We start from the raw sequence: 21151 nt of genomic DNA, 5'->3' as shown, positions 1-21151 counted from the left end.
TGCTGCACCCATTAACTCATCTTTTAACATTAGGTATATCTCCTAATGCTATCCCTCCTCCTTCCCCACACCCTGTTCCCCTTCCTGTGTCCATGTGTGCTCATTGTTCAATTCCCACCTATGAGCGAGAGCATGCGGTGTTTGGTTTTTTGTACTTGTGATAGTTTGCTGAGAATGATGGTTTCCAGCTTCATCCATGTCCCTACAAAGGACATGAACTCATCCTTTTTTATGGCTGAATAGTATTCAATGGTGTATATGTGCCACATTTTCTTAATCCAGTCTATCGTTGTTGGACATTTGGGTTGGTTCCAAGTCTTTGCTATTGTGAATAGTGCCTCAATAAATATACATGTGCATGTGTCTTTATAGCAGCATGATTTGTAATCCTTTGGGTATATACCCAGTAATGAGATTGCTGGGTCAAATGGTATTTCTAGTTCTAGATCCCTGAGAAATCACCACACTGACTTCCACAATTGTTGAACTAGTTTACAGTCCCACCAACAGTGTAAAAGTGTTCCTATTTCTCCACATCCTTTCCAGCACCTGTTGTTTCCTGACTTTTTAATGATCGCCATTCTAACTGGTGTGAGATGGTATTTCATTGTGGTTTTGATTTGCATTTCTCTGATGGCCAGTGAGGAGCACTTTTTCATGTCTTTTGGATGCATAAATGTCTTCTTTTGAGAAGTGTCTGTTCATATCCTTCACCCACTTGTTGATGGAGTTGTTTGTTTTTTTCTTGTAAATTTGTTTGAGTTCATTGTAGATTCTGGGTATTAGCCCTTTGTCAGATGAGTAGGTTGCAAAAATTTTCTCCCATTCTGTAAGTTGCATTTTCACTCTGATGGTAGTTTCTTTTGCTGTGCAGAAGCTCTTTAGTTTAATTAGATCCCATTTGTCAATTTTGGCTTTTGTTGACATTGCTTTTGGTGTTTTAGACATGAAGTCTTTGCACATGCCTATGTCCTGAATGGTATTGCCTAGGTTTGCTTCTAGGGTTTTTATGGTTTTAGCTCTAACATTTAAGTCTTTAAACCATCTTGAATTAATTTTTGCATAAGGTGTAAGGAAGGGATCCAGTTTCAGTTTTCTACATATGGGTAGCCAGTTTTCCCAGCACCATTTATTAAATAAGGAATCTTTTCCCATTTCTTGTTTTTGCCAGATTTGTCAAAGGTCAGATGGTTATAGATATGTGGCATTATTTCTGAGGGCTCTGTTCTGTTCCATTGGTCTATATCTCTGTTTTGGTACCAGTACCATGCTGTTTTGGTTACTGTAGCCTTGTAGTATAGTTTGAAGTCAGGTAGCATGATGACTCCAGCTTTGTTCTTTTGGCTTAGGATTGACTTGGCAATGCAGGCTGTTTTTTGGTTCCATATAAACTTTAAAGTAGTTTTTATTCCAATTCTGTGAAGAAAGTCATTGGTAGCTTGATGGGGATGGCATTGAATCTATAAATTACCTTGGGCAGTATGGCCATTTTCACAATATCAATTCTTCCTACCCATGAGTATGGAATGATCTTCCATTTGTTTGTATCCTCTTTTATTTCGTTGAGCAGTGGTTTGTAGTTCTCCTTGAAGAGGTCCTTCCCATCCCTTCTAAGTTGGATTCCTAGGTATTTTATTTCCTTTGAAGCAATTGTGAATGGGAGTTCACTCATGATTTGGCTCTCTGTTTGTCTGCGATTGGTGTACAAGAATGCTTGTGATTTTTGTACATTGATTTTGTATCCTGAGACTTTGCTGAAGTTGCTTATCAGCTTAAGGAGATTGTGGGCTGAGACAGTGGAGTTTTCTAGATATACAGTCATGTCATCAGCAAACAGGGACAATTTGACTTCCTCTTCTCCTAATTGAATACCATTTATTTCTTTCTACTGCCTGATTGCACTGTAGAGAACTTCCAACACTATATTGAATCAGAGTGGTGAGAGACGACATCTCTGTCTTGTGCCAGTTTTCAAAGGGAATGCTTCCAGTTTTTGCCCCTTCAGTATGATATTGGCTGTGGGTTTGTCATAGATAGCTCTTATTATTTTGAGATACGTCCCATCAATACCTAATTTATTGAGAGTTTTTAGCATGCAGGGTTGTTGAATTTTGTCAAAGGCCTTTTCTGCATCTATTGAGATAATCATATGGTTGTTGTCATTGGTTCTGTTTATATGCTGGATTATGTTTATTGATTTTTGTATGTTGAACCAGCCTTGCATCCCAGGGATGAAGCCAACTTAATCATGGTGGATAAGCTTTTGATGTGCCACTGGATTCAGTTTGTATAATAAAATTCGGCTCAGTATTTTATTGAGGATTTTTGCATTGATATTCATCAAGGATATTGGTCTAAAATTCTCTTTTTTTGTTGTGTCTCTGCCAGGCTTTGCTATCAGGATGATGCTGGCATCATAAAATGAGTTAGGGAGGATTCCCTCTTTTTCTATTGAATGGAATAATTTCAGAAGGAATGGTACCAGCTCCTCCTTGTACCTCTGTTAGAATTCGGCTGTGAATCCATCTGGTCCTGGACTTTTTTTGGTTGGTAAGCTATTAATTATTGCCTCAATTTCAGAGCCTGTTATTGGTCTATTCAGAGATTCAACTTCTTCCTGGTTTAGTCTTGGGAGGGTGTATGTGTTGAGGAATTTATCCATTTCTTCTAGATTTTCTAGTTTATTTGCGTAGAGGTGTTTATAGTGTTCTCTGATGGTAGTTTGTATTTCTGTGGGATTGGTGGTGATATCCCCTTTATCATTTTTTATTGCATCTACTTGATTCTTCTCTCTTTTCTTGTTTATTAGTCTTGCTAGCAGTCTACCAATTTTGTTGATCTTTTCAGAAACCAGCTCTTGGATTCATTGATTTTTTGAAAGATTTTTTGTGTCTCTATTTCCTTCAGTTCTGCTCTGATCTTAGTTATTTCTTGCCTTCTGCTAGCTTTTGAATGTGTTTGCTCTTGCTTCTCTAGTTCTTCTAATTGTGATGTTATGGTGTCAATTTTGGATCTTTCCTGTTTTCTCTTGTGGGCATTTTGTGCTATAAATTTCCCTCTACACACTGCTTTGAATGTGTCCCAGAGATTCTGGTATGTTGTGTCTTTGTTCTCGTTGGTTTCAAAGAACATCTTTATTTCTGCCTTCATTTTGTTATGTACTCAGTTGTCATTCAAGAGCAGGTTGTTCAGTTTCCATGTAGTTGAGCGGTTTTGAGTGAGTTTCTTAATCCTGAGTTCTAGTCTGATTGCACTGTGGTCTGAGAGACAGTTATAATTTCTGTTCTTTTACATTTGCTGAGGAGAGCTTTACTTCCAACTATGTGGTCAATTTTGGAATAGGTGAGGTGTGGTGCTGAGAAGAGTGTATATTCTGTTGATTTGTGGTGGAGAGTTCTGTAGATGTCTGTTAGATCTGCTTATTACAGAGCTGAGTTTAATTCCTGGATATCCTTGTTAACTTTCTGTCTCGTGGATCTGTCTAATGTTGAAGTGGGGTGTTAAAATCCCCCATTGTTATTGTGTGGGAGTCTAAATCTCTTTGTAGGTCTCTAAGGACTTGCTTTATGAATCTGGGTGCTCCTGTATTGGGTGAACATATATTTAGGATAGTTAGCTCTTCCTGTTGAATTGATCCCTTTACCATTATGTATGTGGCCTTCTTTGTCTCTTTTGATCTTTGTTGGTTTAAAGTCTGTTTTATCAGAGACGAGGATTGCAACCCATGCCTTTTTTTGTTTTCCATTTGCTTGGTATATCTTCCTCCATCCCTTTATTTTGAGCCTATGTGTGTCTCTGCATGTGAGATGGGTTTCCTGAATACAGCACACTGATAGGTCTTGACTCTTTATCCAATTTTCTACTCTGCGTCTTTTAATTGGAGCATGTAGCCCATTTACATATGAGGTTAATATTGTTATGTGTGAGTTTGATCCTGTCATTATGATGTTAGCTGGTTATTTTGCTTGTTAGTTGATGCAGTTTCTTCCGAGCCTCAATGGTCTTTACAATTTGACATGTTTTTTTCAGTGGCTGGTACCGGTTGTTCCTTTGCATGTTTAGTGCTTCCTTCAGGAGCTCTTTTAGGGCAGGCCTGTTGGTGACAAAATCTCTCAGCATTTGCTTGTCTGTAAAGGATTTTATTTCTCCTTCACTTATGAAACTTAGTTTGGCCGGATATGAAATTCTGGGTTGAAAATTCTTTTCTTTAAGAATGTTGAATATCGGCCCCCACTCTCTTCTGGCTTGTAGAGTTTCTGCCAAGAGACCCGCTGTTAGTCTGATGGGCTTCCCTTCGTGGGTAACCCAACCTTTGTCTCTGGCTGCCCTTAACCATTTTTCCTTCATTTCAACTTTGGTGAATCTGACAATTATGTGTCTTGGAGTTGCTCTTCTTGAAGAGTATCTTTGTGGCATTATCTGTATTTCCTGAATTTGAATGTTGGCGTGCCTTGCTAGATTGGGGAATTTCTCCTGGATAATATCCTGCAGAGTGTTTTCCAACTTGGTTCCATTGTCCCCATCACTTTCAGGTACACAAATCAGACGTAGCTTTGGTCTTTTCACATAGTCCCATATTTCTTGGAGGCTTTGTTCATTTCTTTTTTTCTTTATTCTCTAAACTTCTCTTCTCACTTCACTTCATTCATTTGATCTGCCATCACTGATACCCTTTTTTCCATTTGATCGAATTGGCTCCTGGGGCTTTTGAATTCATTACGTAGTTCTCGTGCCTTGGTTTTCAGCTGCATGAGATCCTTTAAGGGCTTTTCTGCATTGTTTATTTTAGTTATCCATTTGTCTATTTTTTTTCAAGGTTTTTTAACTTCTTTGACATGGGTTCAAACTTCCTCCTTTAGCTCAGAGTAGTTTGATTGTCTGAAGCCTTCTCTCAACTTGTCAAAGTCATTCTCCATCCAGCTTTGTTCCGTTGCTGGTGAGGAGCTGCATTCCTTTGGAGGAGGAGAGGCACAATGGTTTTTAGAGTTTCCAGTTTTTCTGCTCTGTTTTTTCCCCGTCTTTGTGGTTTTATCTACCTTTGGTCTTTGATAACGGTGACATACAGATGGGGTTTTGGTGTGGATGTCCTTTCTGTTTTTTCATCTTCCCAAAAAGAAACCCGTTAGTAGTCACTCCCTGTCCCTCTCCTCTCACAGCCCTTGGCAACCACTGTTGTAGTTTTTGGTCTCTATGGATTTATTTATTCTAAACTAGATATTTCATATAAATGGAATCATTCACATGCCTTTTTGTCTGGCATGTGCCAAGGTTTTTGAGGTATACTTTTTAATTTTTGTCTGATATTTTCTAGATTTTAAAGTTTAGATTTTTTAAATCTTTCTGTATTTAATTATTTTTGAGATGGTGTTTCACTCTTGTTGCCCAGGCCAGAGTGCAATGGCGTGATCTTGGCTCACTGCAACCTCTGCCTTCTGGGTTGAAGCAGTTCTCCTGCTTTGGTCTCCCTGATTTAAACTGACTCTGCCTTGGCCTGTCCCTGCCCTGGCCCTACCATGGCCCTGCCCCTCCCCGGCTCTGCCTTGGTCTTGTGCTGACCCTGACCCAGACCTTGGCCCTGCTCCAGCCTTGTCCTAGACCTGGCCATGTCCCTGCCCTTGCCCTGGACTGCTGCTTGCACTGGCATGGACCCTGGCCCTGGCCCTTTGCTACTTAAGGCCATACCATGGCCCAGTCCTGGTCCTGACCCTGTCCTGGCCCTAATTTGCCCTGGCCTTACATTGCCATGCTATTCTGTCTGTAGCCCTGACCCTGTCCCTGTCCCTGTTCTGGCCCTAGCCCCATTGCTGGTCCTGCCATGGCCCTTGTCCTGACATTGTCCTTTCCTGGTCCTGGCCCTGGCCCTGCCCCAGCCCTGCTGTGTCCCTGGTCTGAACCCTGGCCCTGCAGTGGGACTGCATGCAATCGTGAGTAGCTGGGATTACAGGCATGTGCCACCATGCCTGGCTAATTTTGTATTTATAGTAGAGATGGGGTTTCTCCATGTTGGTCAGGCTGGTCTTGAACTCCCACCCTCAGGTGATCTACCTGCCTTGGCCTCCCAAAGTGGTGAGATTACAAGTGTGGGCCACCATGCCTGGCTAAGAAATGCATTTTAAAAAATGTATTACAAAAAAAAAAACTAGCTAGATGTGGTGGCAGGCACCTGTGATCCCAGGAACTCAGGAGGCTGAGGCAGGAAGAATTGCTTGAACCTGAGAGGTGGAAGTTGCAGTGAGCTGAGATCATGCCACTGCACTCCAGCCTGGGCACCAGAGTGAGACTCCATCTCCAAAAACAAAAACTAAATTAATAAAATAGTATTCTTACCCTTTGCTACTCACATTCCCACTGAGCTTGTTAGTGTTATTGGCTGGTGTATATCCTTCCACTCACATCTACTTACCCATACATTCAAATGCAAAATACACATATATACATACGTAGGATGGCAGTGGTTGCATTTTAAAATGAAATTATTTTGTGCACATTACTTTGCATCTTGCTTTATTTATCTAAGAAAATATTTTAGTTGTTCCTCAAAATAGTTGATAGAGATCTAACACATTCCTTTCAATATTAGGTAACATTCTGTTACACTAATGAGCCTCATTTACTCAACCATTTCACTGAATGGGTGGATATTCAGATGTTTACAGTGTTTTGCCACTATAGCCAAGCCTTAAGTAAATATCTCATTCATATATTCTTGTTAACTGATGCTTTTAATTCTATAGACTAGAATCCCAAATCTGGGGTTTCTGTGTCAAGAACATTTGCATTTAAAATTTGTAATAGTTATTATTAGATTTACATTCCCCAGTAGTTGCAGCAGGTCACAGCTTCATCCCCACTGAATTATCTATTTTCCTTCATTTTTATCAGGATTAGCTGTTTTTGAATCTTTAAAATTGTTGCCACACTAATAAGGTAAGATAGTATTTTATCTCAAGTATTCTTACCTTCTCTTTCGGAGGTAAACTGTGTGATGTGATGGATATGTTAATTATCTTGATTGTGGTACCCATTTTAGAATGTATAAGTTTATCAGAACATCATGTTTTGTACATCTTAAATATATACAATTCTTATTTTTCAATCATACCTCAATAAAGCAGAAAAATGTCATTCAGAAAGGAAGCAAAGAGTAGATACTAGCATTAAAAACATGTAATAAATTTTCAAGCAAAAAATGATAACAAGGAACAAGAATTTGTGTGAATAGATTTTAACATTTATATCTATGAATATTAATCCATATATACAACTCTTGAAAGCAAGTTACAACCTTGAAGAAAATGAAAATTACGTGTACCTATAATAGCTGGGCGTGGTGGCTCACACTTTTGTCCAAGCTACTCAGGAGGCTGAGTCACGAGAATCACTTGAACCCAGGAGGCAGGGGTTGTAGTAAGCCGAAATCATGCCACTGCACTCCAGCCTGGGGAACAGAGTGAGACTCAGTCTCCATAAATAAATAAATAAATTCAAAGGAAAGCAGGAAGAGAGAGGGAAAAAAAAACTAGATAAAATAGACAAGCAGAAAGCATAAAATAAAGTGAAAGGATAAGAATATAGGAGATTTGAATAGATTATTTCCCACTTTGATTTTAATGGACATACATGGCGATTAGAGAATATTATGCAGCCATTTCAATTGCATATGGAATACTTAACTTGGCATAAAGAAATTGGAATGAAATTGAAATGAGATGAAATAACGAGATAAATGATGAGATGAAATGTTGAGCTGAAATGATGAGATGAAATGGCGAAATTGAAATGAGATGAGATAAAATGAAATGATGAGATGAAATGATGAGATGAAATGAAATGAAATAATGAAATAATGAAATGAAATAATGAAATTGAAATGAAATGAGATGAGATGAAATGATGAGATGAGATAATGAGTTGAAATGATGAGATGAAATGATTAAATGAGATGGAAAATGATGAGATGAAAAATGAGATGAAATGAAATGAAATAATGAAATGAAATTATGAAATATACTGAAATGAAATTATGAAATATAATGAAATTGAAATTGAAATAAGATGAGATGAGATGAAATGATGAAATGATGAGATGATATAACGAGATGAAATGTTGAGTTGAAATGAGATGAAATGATGAAATTGAAATGAGATGAAATGAAATTATGAAATGATGAGATGAGAAGAATGAGTTGAAATGATGAGATGAAATGAGATGAAAAATGATGAAATGAGATGAAATGATGAGATGAAATGAATGAAATAATGAAATGAGATGAAATGAAATAAATGAAATTTTGAAATGTAATGATGAAACTGAAATGAAATTGAAATGAGATGAGATGAGATGAAATGATGAGATATGAGATGAAATAAAATGATGAGATGAAATGAGATGAAAGGATGAGAAATGATGAGATGAAATGATGAGATGAAAAGATGCAATGAAATGATGAGATAAAATGATGAGATGAAATGATGAGATGAAATGAAATGAAATGCTGAGATGAAATGCTGAGATGAAATAATGAAATGATGAATGAGATGAGATGAGATGAAATGAGGAGATGAAATGAGATGAAATGAGATGAGATGAAATGAGATGAAATGATGAGATGAAATGAAATGAGATGAAATGAAATGAGATTAAATGAAATGAGTTGAAATAAAATGACATAATGAAATTGAAATGAGATGAGGTGAAATGATGAAATGAAATGGTGAGATGAAATGATGAGATGAAATGAGATGAAATGAAATAATGAAATAAAATAATGAAATTGAAATGAGATGAGATGAGATGATATGATGAAATGATGAGATCAGATGAGATAATGAGTCGAAATGATAAGATGAAATGATGAGATGAAATGAGATGAAAAATGATGAGGTGAGATGAAATGACATGAAATAATGAAATGAAATTGAAATGAGATGAGATGAGATGGAATGAGATAAAATGATGAGATGAAATGAGAAGAAATGATGAGATGAGATGATGAGATGAAATGATGAGATGAAAAATGAGATGAAAAATAAGATGAAATGATGAGATGACTTCAAATGAGATGAAATGAAATGAGATGAAATGAAAAGAAATGATGAAATGATATTGAAATGAAATTTAAAGATGAGATGATGAGATGCAATGAAGAAATGTTGAAATGAAATGATGAAATGCTGAGATGTGGTGAGATAAAACGATGAGATGAAATGATGAGCTGAAATGATGAGATGAAATGATGAAATGAAAAATGATGAGATGAAAAATGATGAGATGAAATTATGAGATGAAATGAGATGAATTGAGATGAGATGAAATAATGAAGCTAGATGAAATAATGAAATGAGATGAAATGAAATAATGAAATGATATTAGATGAAATAATGAAATGAGATGAAATGAAATAATGAAATGCAATTGAAATGAGATGAAATGATGAGATGAAATGATGAAATGAAAGGATGAAATGATGAGATGAGATGAGATGAAATGAAATGATGAGATGAAAAATGAGATGAAAAATATGAGACGAAATGAAACAAAATGATACGAAATGACATAATGAAATGAAATAACGAAATTAGATGAAATGAAATGAAACAGTGAAATGAAATGATGAAATAATGAAATAATGAAATGGAAATGAGATGAAATGATGAGATGAAATGATGAGATAAAATTATGAGATGAAATGATGAAATGAGATGAAATGATGAGATAAAATTATGAGATGAAATGATGAAATGAGATGAAATGATGACATGAAGTGATGCACTGTCACCTGTGTGTCTATTCATTTTCCCAAGTAACAAAAATTATAATTCATTTTCATTTTATTATTTCACAAAACTTCCAGAGGAACGATCAGGCAGCAGCATTTGTGGTTCATGAAAATCCACTGTTCTGCAGCCACTGCTGCTGATGCCGAGGCAAACAGCGTCTGGAGTGGACCTCTAGCAAACTCCAACAGACCTGCAGCTGAGGGTCCTGTCTGTTAGAAGGAAAACTAACAAACAGAAAGGACATCCACACCAAAAACCCATCTGTACATCACCATCATCAAAGACCAAAGGTAGATAAAACCACAAAGATGGGGAAGAAAACAGAGCAGAAAAACTGAAAATTCTAAAAATCAGAGTGCCTCTCCTCCTCCAAAGGAATGCAGCTTCTCAGCAGCAATGGAACAAAGCTGGATGGAGGATGACTTTGACGAGTTGACAGAAGAAGGCTTCAGACGATCAAGCTTCTCTGAGCTAAAGAAGGAAGTCCAAACCAATGGCAAAGAAGTTAAAAACCTTGAAAAAACATTAAACGAATGGCTAACTAGAATCTTAAAGGACCTAACGGAGCTGAAAACTATGGCATGAGAACTACGTGACAAATGTGCCAGCCTTAGTAGCTGATTCGATCAACTGGAAAAAAGGGCATCACTGATGGAAGACCAAATGAATGAAGTGAGAAGACAAGTTTAGAGAAAAAAGAATAAAAAGAAATGAACAAAGCCTCCAAGAAATATGGGACTATGTGAAAAGACCAAAGCTACGTCTGATTGGTGTACCTGAAAATGACGGGTAGAATGGAACCAAGTTGGAAAACACTCTGCAGGGTATTATCCAGGAGAACTTCCCCAATCTAGAAAGGGAGGCCAACATTCAAATTCAGGAAATACAGAGAATGCCACAAAGATATTCCTCGAGAAGAGCAACTCCAGGACACATAATTGTCAGATTCACCAAAGTTGTAATGAAGGAAAAAATGTTAAAGGAAGTCAGAGAGAAAGGTCTGGTTACCCACAAAGGGAAGCTCATCAGACTAACAGCTGATCTCTTGGCAGAAACTCTGCAAGCCAGAAGAGAGTGGAGGCCAATATTCAACATTCTTAAAGAAAAGAATTTTCAACCCAGAATTTCATATCCAGCCAAAGTAAGCTTCATATGTGAAGGAGAAATAAAATCCTTTACAGATAAGCAAATGCTGAGAGATTTTGTCACCAACAGGCCTGCCCTAAAAGAGCTCCTGAAGGAAGCACTAAACATGGAAAGGAACAACTGGTACCAGCCACTGCAAAAACATGTCAAATTGTAAAGACCATTGAGGCTCAGAAGAAACTGCATCAACTAACAAGCAAAATAACCAGCTAAAATCATAATGACAGGATCAAATTCACACATAACAATATTAACTTTAAATGTAAATGGGCTAAATGATCCAATTAAAAGACACAGACTGGCAAATTGGATAGTCAAGACCCATCACTGTGCTGTATTCAGGAAACCTATCTCATGTGCAGAGACACACATAGGCTCAAAATAAAGGGATGGAGGAAGATCTGTCAAGCAAATGGAAAGTAAAAAAAGGCAGGGGTAGCAATCCTACTGTCTGATAAAACAGACTTTAAACCAACAAAGATCAAAAGAGACAAAGAAGGCCATTACATAATGGTAAAGGGATCACTTCAACAAGAAGAGCTAACTATCCTAAATACATATTCACCAAATACAGGAGCACCCAGATTCATAAAGCAAATCCTTAGAGACCTACAAAGAGACTTAGACTCCCACACAATAATAATGGGGGACTTTAAAACCCCACTGTCAACATTAGACAGATCAATGAGACAGAAAGTTAACAAGGATATCCAGGAATTGAACTCAGCTCTGCACCAAGCAGACCTAATAGACATTTACAGAACTCTCCACCACAAATCAACAGAATATACATTCTTTTCAGCACCACACCAAACCTATTCCAAAATTGACCACATAGTTGGAAGTAAAGCACTGCTCAGCAAATGGAAAATAACAGAAATTATAACAAACTGTCTCTCAGACCACAGTGCAATCAAACTAGAACTCAGGATTAAGAAGCTCATTCAAAACTGCTCAATTACATGGAAACTGAACAACCTGCTCCTGAATGACTACTGGGTACATAAGGAAATGAAGGCAGAAATAAAGATGTTCTTTGAAACCAGCGAGTACAAAGACACAACATACCAGAATCTCTTGGACACATTCAAAGCAGTGTGTAGAGGGAAATCTATCGTACTAAATGCCCACAAGGGAAAGCAGGAGAAGGATCTAAAATTGACACCCTAACATCACAATTGAAAGAACTAGAGAAGCAAGAGCAAACACATTCAAAATCTAGCAGAGGGCAAGAAATAACTAAATAGAGCAGAACTGAAGGAAATAGAGACACAAAAAACCCTTCAAAAATCAATGAATTCAGGAGCTGGTTTTTTGAAAAGATCAACAAAATAGATAGACTGCTAGCAAGACTAATAAAGAAGAAAAGAGAGAAGAATCAAATACATGCAATAAAAAATGATAAAGGGGATATCACCACCAATCACACAGAAATACAAACTACCATCAGAGAATACTGTAAACACCTCTATGGGAATAAACCAGAAAATTTGGAAGAAATGAATAAATTCCTCGACACATATATTCTCCCAAGACTAAACAAGGAAGAGGTTGAGTCTCTGAAAGGGCCAATAACAGGCTCTGAAATTGAGGCAATAATTAAGAGCTTACCAACCAAAAAAAGTCCAGGACCAGACAGATTCACAGCAGAATTCTATCAGAGGTACGAGGAGGAACTGGTACCATTCCTTCTGAAACTATTCCAATCAGTAGGAAAAGAGAGAATCCTCCCTAACTCATTTTATGAGGCCAGCATCATCCTGATACCAAAGCCTGGCAGAGACACAGCAAAAAAAAGAGAATTTTAGACCAATATCCCTGAAGAACATCAATGCAAAAATCCTCAATAAAATACTGACCCAAATTTTATTATACAAACTGAATCCAGCAGCACATCAAAAGCTTATCCACCACGGTCAAGTGGGCTTCATCCCTGGGCTGCAAGGCTGGTTCAATATATGCAAATCAATAAACATAATCCAGCATGTAAACAGAACCAGTGACGAAAACCACATGATTATCCCAATAGATGCAGAAAAGGCCTTTGACAAAATTCAACAGCACTTCATGCTAAAAACTCCCAGTAAATTAGGTTTCAATGGGATGTATCTCAAAATAATAAGTGCTATCTATGACAAAACCACAGCCAATATCATACTGAATGGGCAAAAACTGGAAACATTCCCTTTGAAAACTGGCACAAGACAGGGATGCCCTCTCTCACCACTCCTATTCAAAATAGTGTTGTCAGTTCTGGCCAGGGCAATCAGGCAGGAGAAAGAAATAAAGCGTATTCAGTTAGGAAAGAGGAAGTCAAATTGTCCTTGTTTGCAGATGACATGAATGTATATCTAGAAAACCCCATCGTCTCAGCCCAAAATCTCCTTAAGTTGATAAGCAACTTCAGCAAAGTCTCAGGATACAAAATCAACGTGCAAAAATCACAGGCATTCTTATACACCAATCACGGACAAACAGAGAGCCAAATCATGAGTGAACTCCCATTCACAATTGCTTCAAAGAGAATGAAATACCTAGGAATCCAACTTACAAGGGATGTGAAGGACCTCTTCAAAGAGAACTACAAAACACTGCTTAATGAAATAAAAGAGGATACAAACAAATGGAAGATCATTCCATACTCATGGGTAGGAAGAATCAATATCATGAAAATGGCCATACTGCCCAAGGTAATTTATAGATTCAATGCCATCCCCATCAAGCTGCTAATGGCTTCACAGAATTGGAAAAAACTACTTTAAATTTCGTATGGAACCAAAAAACAGCCCGCATCACCAAGTCAATCCTAAGCCAAAAGAACAAAGCTGGAGGCATCATGCTACCTGACTTCAAACTATACTACAAGGCTACAGTAACCAAAACAGCATGGTACTGGTACCAAAACAGAGATATAGACCAATGGAACAGAACAGAGCCCTCAGAAATAGTGCCACATATCTACAACTATATGATCTTTCACAAACATGATAAAAACAAGCAATGGAGAAAGGATTCCCTGTTTAATGAATGGTGCTCTGAAAACTGGCTAGCCATATGTAGAAAGCTGAAACTGGATCCCTTCCTTACACCTTATACAAAAATTAATTCAAGATGGATAAAGACTTACATGTTAGACCTAAAACCATAAAAAACCCTAGGAGAAAACCTAGGCAATACCATTCAGGACATAGGCATCGGCAAGGACTTCATGTCTAAAACACCAAAAGCAAGGGCAACAAAAGCCAAAATGGACAGATGGAATCTAATTAAGCTAAAGAGCTTCTGCCCAGGAAAAGAAACCATTATCAGAGTGAACAGGCAATCTACAGAATGGGAGAAAATTTTTGCAACCTACTCATCTGACAAAGGGCTAATATCCAGAATCTACAATGAACTCAAAACAAATTTACAAGAAAAAAACAAACAACCCCATCAAAAAGTGGGCAAAGGATATGAACAGACACTTCTCAAAAGAAGACATTTATGCAGCCAAAAGACACTTGAAAAAATGCTCATCATCACTCGCCATCAGAGAAATGCGAATCAAAACCACAATGAGATAGTATCTCACACCATGTAGAATGGCGATCAATTAAACGTCAGGAAACAACAGGTGCTGGAGAGGATGTGGAGAAATAGGAACACTTTTACACTGTTGGTGGGACTGTAAACTAGCTCAACCATTGCGGAAGTCAGTGTGGCTATTCCTTAGGGATCTAGAACTAGAAATACCATTTGACCCAGCCATCCCATTACTGGGTATATATCCTACCCAAAGATTATAAATCATGCTGCTATAAAGACACATGCACACGTATGTTTACTGTGGCACTATTCACAATAGCAAAGATTTGGAACCAAGCCAAATGTCCAACAGTGATAGACTGGATTAAGCAAATGTGGCACATATACACCATGGAATACTATGTAGCCATAAATTATGATGAGTTCATGTCCTTTGTAGGGACATGGATGAGGCTGGAAACCATCATTCTCAGCAAACTCACAAGGACAAAAAAACACCACATGTTCTCACTCATAGGTGGGAAGTGAACAATGAGAACTGAGAACACTTGGACATGGGGTGGGGGGGACATCACACACACGGGTCTGTCATGGGGTAGGGTAGGGGGGGAGGGATAGCATTGGGAGATATACCTAATGTTAAAGATGAGTTAATGGGTGCAGCACACCAACATGGCACATGTATACATATGTTACAAACCTGCACGTTCTGCACATGTACCCTAAAACTTAAAGTATAATAAAAAAATACAAAAACACCATAGAACAATAAAGGAAAATTGATTCAATGAATACAATTATGCTTTAGAGCTAACTTTGGTATAAAATATTTATATATTATATCTGGGGATTCTGATGTCATTAGACAAATATATAAAATTGAATAAAATTTAATCATGTATATAAAAAAGGAAAACCTGAAGTTATCTGAAACATGAAGTATCCCTGTAGAGTTTGCTTTGACTGTTTCAGTGAAAGATTTATGTTAAGATTTTGAGTAACTAAGAACAATACTTTTAAGTATGAGACTACTGAGCCTTTCTAAGAAGCTAAGTTGTCTTTGGGTCTCAGATAATTATTTACAATCAGACATAGGGATGAAAATATTTCTGTGGAGCTGATTGGAAGAGGAAATATCAATTGATTCATCTGCATAATAATTATGTTTAGAAACGGCAACTTGGGTGGATCCTTTTCCTTAAGGAAAATAACAAATCCTAATATTTAGATGAAGTATTTATAAAGATAAGTACAAACAATATTCTCTATAATCACAGAAAATTGTCATCAAAAATTAATTTTTAAACTGAAAGAATCCTAAAGCATCTAATAAAGTCAGAATTAAGATAGATTAAAACAATATCCTAAGTCTCCTTGGAGGCAAATTTAAGATTTCTTATGGGAAGAGTTTCTGAAGAGAAAATGCAAAGGTTGAGATTTAAGTTTACCACCTAAGCTTCTCATTAAAGACTCATGATCAGAGCACACACAGTTTATTGCGGGTTGATCATTTAGTCGAGAATATTTCCAATGCTTGATAAAAAGTGAAGTATGGTTATTCAAAGAATGTTTCATTCGATTTATGTGAATGAGCAAAAACTCTATTGCACTTCATTTTTTTTCACAGCTCTCTAATATTTGTCCCTATATACCTTTGCCATTTTAATGTGTACTGGATGAAAATAAGAACACTGTATTGTATGATTCTTCTCCAGTTCTGCACAGATTCAAACATGGAGGACTTTCATCTAGTAGCCTTAATTACCTCGTCCCTGAACAAATACTGAACAAGGCAGAAGGATTTATTTTTTCTACATCTGTATCAATCTTTGTGCCCCGTATATCTGGAGTAAAACAGTATCTTTTTTACCTGATACGTACTGTTCTCTTTAACATCTACTATGCTTTTGCATTTCATTGTTCTGTACTTCTATTAGATGTTAAAAATCAAATTCAGTTTACAGAAAAAAGGAAAATTTTTGGCTTGTTAATTTGATATTTCCTCCCATTCCATAGGTTGTTTGGTTACTCTGCTTATAGTTTCTCTTGCTGTGCAGAAGGTCTTTAATTAGGCCCCATTTGTCAATTTTTGTTTCTGTTACAATTGCTTTTGGCATTTTTGTTATGAAATTTTGCTCAGTCCCATGTCCAGAATGGCATCTCCTAAGTTATCTTCCAGGGTTTCTATAGTTTTAGGTTTTACATTTAAGTCTTTAATCCATCTTGAGTTAATTTTTGTATGTGGTGTAAGGAAGGGATCCAGTTTCAATTTTCTGCATATGGCTACCCAGTTATCCCAGCACCACGTATTGAATCAGAAAAGTCGGCAAAGGATATGGACAGTTTTCAAAAGAAGACATACATGTGGCCAACAGGATATGAAAAAACACACAAGGTAACTAATCATTGGAGAAATGCAAATCAAAACCATAATGAGATACCAGCTCACACCAGTCAGAATGGCTATTATTACAAAGTCAAAAAATAACAAATGCTACCAAGGTTTCAGAGAAAAGAAAATGCTTATAACTGCTGGTAGAACTGAAAATTAGCCCAGCCATGGTGGAAACAGTTTGGCAATTTGTGAAGAACTTAAAACAGAATTGCTATTTGATGTGATTTAGCTGTGTTCCCACCCAAATCTCATCTTGAATTGTAACTCCTAAAATTCCCATGTGTTCTGGGAGGAACCCATGGGAGGTCATTGAATTATGGGAGTGGGAATTCCATGCACTGTTCTCTTGATAGTGAATGATTCTCATGAGATCTGATGACTTTAAAAATGAGAGTTTCCCTGCACGAGCACTCTCTTTTTGACTGCCACCATCCATGTAAGAGGTGTTTTGCTCCTCCTTGCCTTCTACCATGATTGTGAGGCCTCCCCAGCCATGTGGAACTATAAGTCCATTAAACCTCTTTTCCTTCCCAGTCTCGGAAATGTCTTTATCAGCACTGTTAAAACGGACTAATACAGTAAAGTGGTACCAGTAGAGTGAGGCACTGCTGAAAAGATATGCAAAAATGTGGAATCAACTTTGGAGCTGAGTAACTGGCAGAGGTTGGAACAATTTGCAGGGCTCAGAAGACAGGAAAATGTGGGAAAGTTTGAAATTCTGAGACTTGTTGAATGGCTTTGACCAAAATGCTGATAAGTATACAGACAATGAAATCCATGCTGAGGCAGTCTCCGATGGAGATGAGGAACTTGCTGGGAACTGGAGCAAAGATGACTCTTGTCACCTTTGACAAGATGGTGGTTGAGGAGAGGCCTTGGCAAGCCGTGATGTATGCATGTAGTGAGGGGCCTGAAAACGGAACTCAGAGCAGACACTGGGTTTTAGGGCCTGAAACTACAGAAAGTCCGCTGCGTACAAGGCCTGCTTCCACCAAAATCTAGCAGTGTGGCCTCAAGCAAACCATTTCACTTATCTTGGCCTCAGTTTCTATATCTGCAAAATGGGATTTATAATCCCACCCCAGCCCACAGAATTCAGAGTCATATGAGAAGGCTAGAAGAGCTCACCTACCAAGGGACTCTTTTAATGACAAGGTGGGGAAACTGAGGCCCCGAGAGGGCTAGGGCTCTGCTAGCTGTCACCCAGAGTCAGTGATGGACCTGCGATGAGAAACCGGGACTCCTGCCCCTAGTTCCCCGGGCTTTCCTCAGGCTGGGGAGTGAGTGCCGTGAGATGGAAAGGGCACGCCCTCCTGCTGTTTCTCTCTGGACAGGGGCAGGATGCTGGGTGAAGGGTAAAAGGAAGAGGCTGGAGAAAGGAGAAAAGCTCCAGCTCACGCTAAGGCTGAGATTCTGTAAAATGCGGACTCTGCGGCCCCTCCCATACCCGCCCTATTCCTCTCTGAAGTCCTGGTTGTGAAGGGCCTAGTCCCAAAGTCTGCTGCTCCGCCTCTCTGTGTGCAGACCCAAGGGGCCCTCACAGGCTGCAGTGGGTCCCCAGCCCCCAGGGCTGTGCCCACTGGTCCTGACGAAGCTCGCAGCTGCTGAGGTCAGTCCAGCGCCAAGGGCACGGGGCCAGGGCAGGCGGGGCAGGGCTACCCGAGGCACACAGAGGCTGCTGGTGTCAACGTGACGCCTTCTAGGGCGCTTGGCATCCCTAGGAGTGGAAGCCGCTGATGAAGTCAAAGCTGCCTCCTTCAGGAAGACTTTGCTCCCACAGCTGGCGAACAGAAAGTGGAGCAACGCCAGGAGGATCTGCGGGCACTGCTGAGGGCTTCTATGCAGGGACAGTGCAGCAGGCAGCCGGGGACGAAGACTGCAAGGCAGCCCCCCAGGGCCAGGGGAAGTTCAGAACAGGAGTCATCCGCTGCTCTGCGCATTCTGCATCCCTGGATCAGTACAGGGGCATTTGGACTCGGTGGGGAAGTCGCGGTCTGGGGATATTGGGTCGAGCCTCTGGGTAGAAGCAGGTGATAAACGCACTCCAGCCAGCCCGGAGCGCCAGCCAGACTGCGGTGCCCACGATGCCCAGGGTGAGCGCCACGAGGGGCAGGAAATTGGCTAGGGTGAGAGCTCACTGGTAGGGGGCCCGGGAAGTCAAAGATCTGCTGCTCCAGCGCTGCCACCACCTGCAGGCAGCAGAAGGCGACAAGTGTGTGGCGCCCAGGCACTCGCCCATCTCTCCTCAGACCTCTTTATCCAACCTTCAATAATTATTCTTTTTATTATATTCAATGCTTATTATAGGGAGCAGCTGTCAGTGCAATAACACACTTAACAAATGGTACACCTGTCCTCAAGGTTAACAAAAACATGAAGACCAGCCCAACCCTGAAAATCAGTTTGCAAACCTTCACTATGTCAGGCCATTCCTAAAAATTTTTAGGGACAAATTTTGTTTGTGGTAAACAACATAAGGTGGGGTGTGTGCTGAGCCCAAAGCTGACCAATTGCTCACAATCACTCATAACTACCCATTGAATTGACGTGATTAAACTTCAGACAGTCTTGTCTCCTCTCCTCAGGCCCCTGGACCTTGGCTCACCACCTAAGACTGAACAAGCACTAAAGGACAGACCAGCCCCCTAACAGCTCACTCCAAAAATGAGCAGGACTCCCAGAGAAACGATTTTTATTGGAGCATCCTGGTTTTGCCACCTGTTCACCCCACTGCCTGTCCTTCTCTCCAAGGAGGCTTCTGCCAGCCCTGCTTATCCTTTCCTAGAAAAGGAAAGCCTTTTCCTGTTTAATCTTGAGACACTTGTAGATTGAGTTTGGAATATTCTCCCTATTGCAATGGTCTTTTAGAAGAAGTTTTATTTTTCCCTACCTCTAGTTGATTTTTAATTAATACCAGTGATCTTGAATAAAAGCCTGCACACCTCAGATGTGTGTGTGTGTATTTTAGTATTTCTATGAATATAATAACAATAAAATCAAACAAAAACAAATGGATAAGAAATATGTTGACTAGTATCTCAAATATGAAAATGGCATTGCCAGCAGTGATATGATTTTTTTGCAACTGGTAAGCTTTTTGAAGTATAATCTTATTTTAACCTAAAATCTTACTATCGAAAAATGCAGTGTACATTAAAATGTTCTGAAATGCTTTTATTCATATATTAAATGGTTGTACTTGCTCAAATATCTATAAATTTGTTTTTCACTTATGTAATTGTCTTATAGAATGTTCGAAAGTCATGCAGAATGTGAGACAATTTTCTATTGAATACGATTGCTTTATCATTGCAAGACATGAAACATCCCTGTTTCCTGTCAAATAATTGTACAATAGCAATAAATGTAAATATGTGTTTTGTAAAAAAGATATATTTTTGAGTTACAAAACAAGGATTTTAAAACTTGAATTGTTACAGTGAATGTGTCTTAATATAGGCTACAGTCACTTTAGATAAAAAATTACCTCGCGTCTATTCTTTTCAGTATCACTTAAAGGTGTATATTTAGTGGCAAAGAGTTTTTTTTGTAACTACAGGCAGATACTTTGCCCTATGGCTATTTATGTTATGAAACTGTATTTAAACGAATGTACATATATAAAAGCTGCCACTCTGGCTGTAAACTATTAAAAGTTATCAAGATTAAAAAATAAACAAATAAAAATATTTCTGTTTTTCTATGAAATATCTTAATGCCAGTCCAAATTTAGAGGTTTAAAATGCTTGAAATTAATAAAACCAAGTGTTTCACATATTTAAGTTTGAAAGGCCTTTGTTCTAGTTTTGTTAGTGTAGCAGGCAGACTGCATTTTTTCTCTCTCATACACCTTCAAAAGGTGGACAGAAAAATTTGATAAAACTTCTAGGGCATTATCTGATGAAACACATTAAACACTAAAGGAGAAATACAACTTCATTGTTTATAAAAGACGTGTAAGAAGGAAACCTGCATACATATATCTATCAGTTTTGTATTTTCAAGAAATATTTGCCTTAAAATGAGCGTCATTGGAATACGTGTTCTCCCACAAAGCCAAGGAAAGTAGACAGAGGATCTGGAAGTCTACATGTGTGACATAATTTCATTGAATACATTTCACAAATAAGGCAGAAATGTATCAGTGTGACCCAAAATATTCTCCAAATTTTCTCACAGCAATGTGGCCACATTTATTGTCTTTTACTATAACTAGTCATCATTCCATGCATTTGAACATTGCCTCACCCATTTGCAGCCTCCTATCTCTGCGAATAATTATGGCTAACATTCTCGGCAGTCCAA

The sequence above is a fragment of the Symphalangus syndactylus genome, chromosome 18 (genome assembly GCF_028878055.3).
Source record: "Symphalangus syndactylus isolate Jambi chromosome 18, NHGRI_mSymSyn1-v2.1_pri, whole genome shotgun sequence".
Lineage (NCBI taxonomy): Eukaryota > Metazoa > Chordata > Mammalia > Primates > Hylobatidae > Symphalangus > Symphalangus syndactylus.
Note: the sequence above shows the minus strand (reverse complement) of the source record.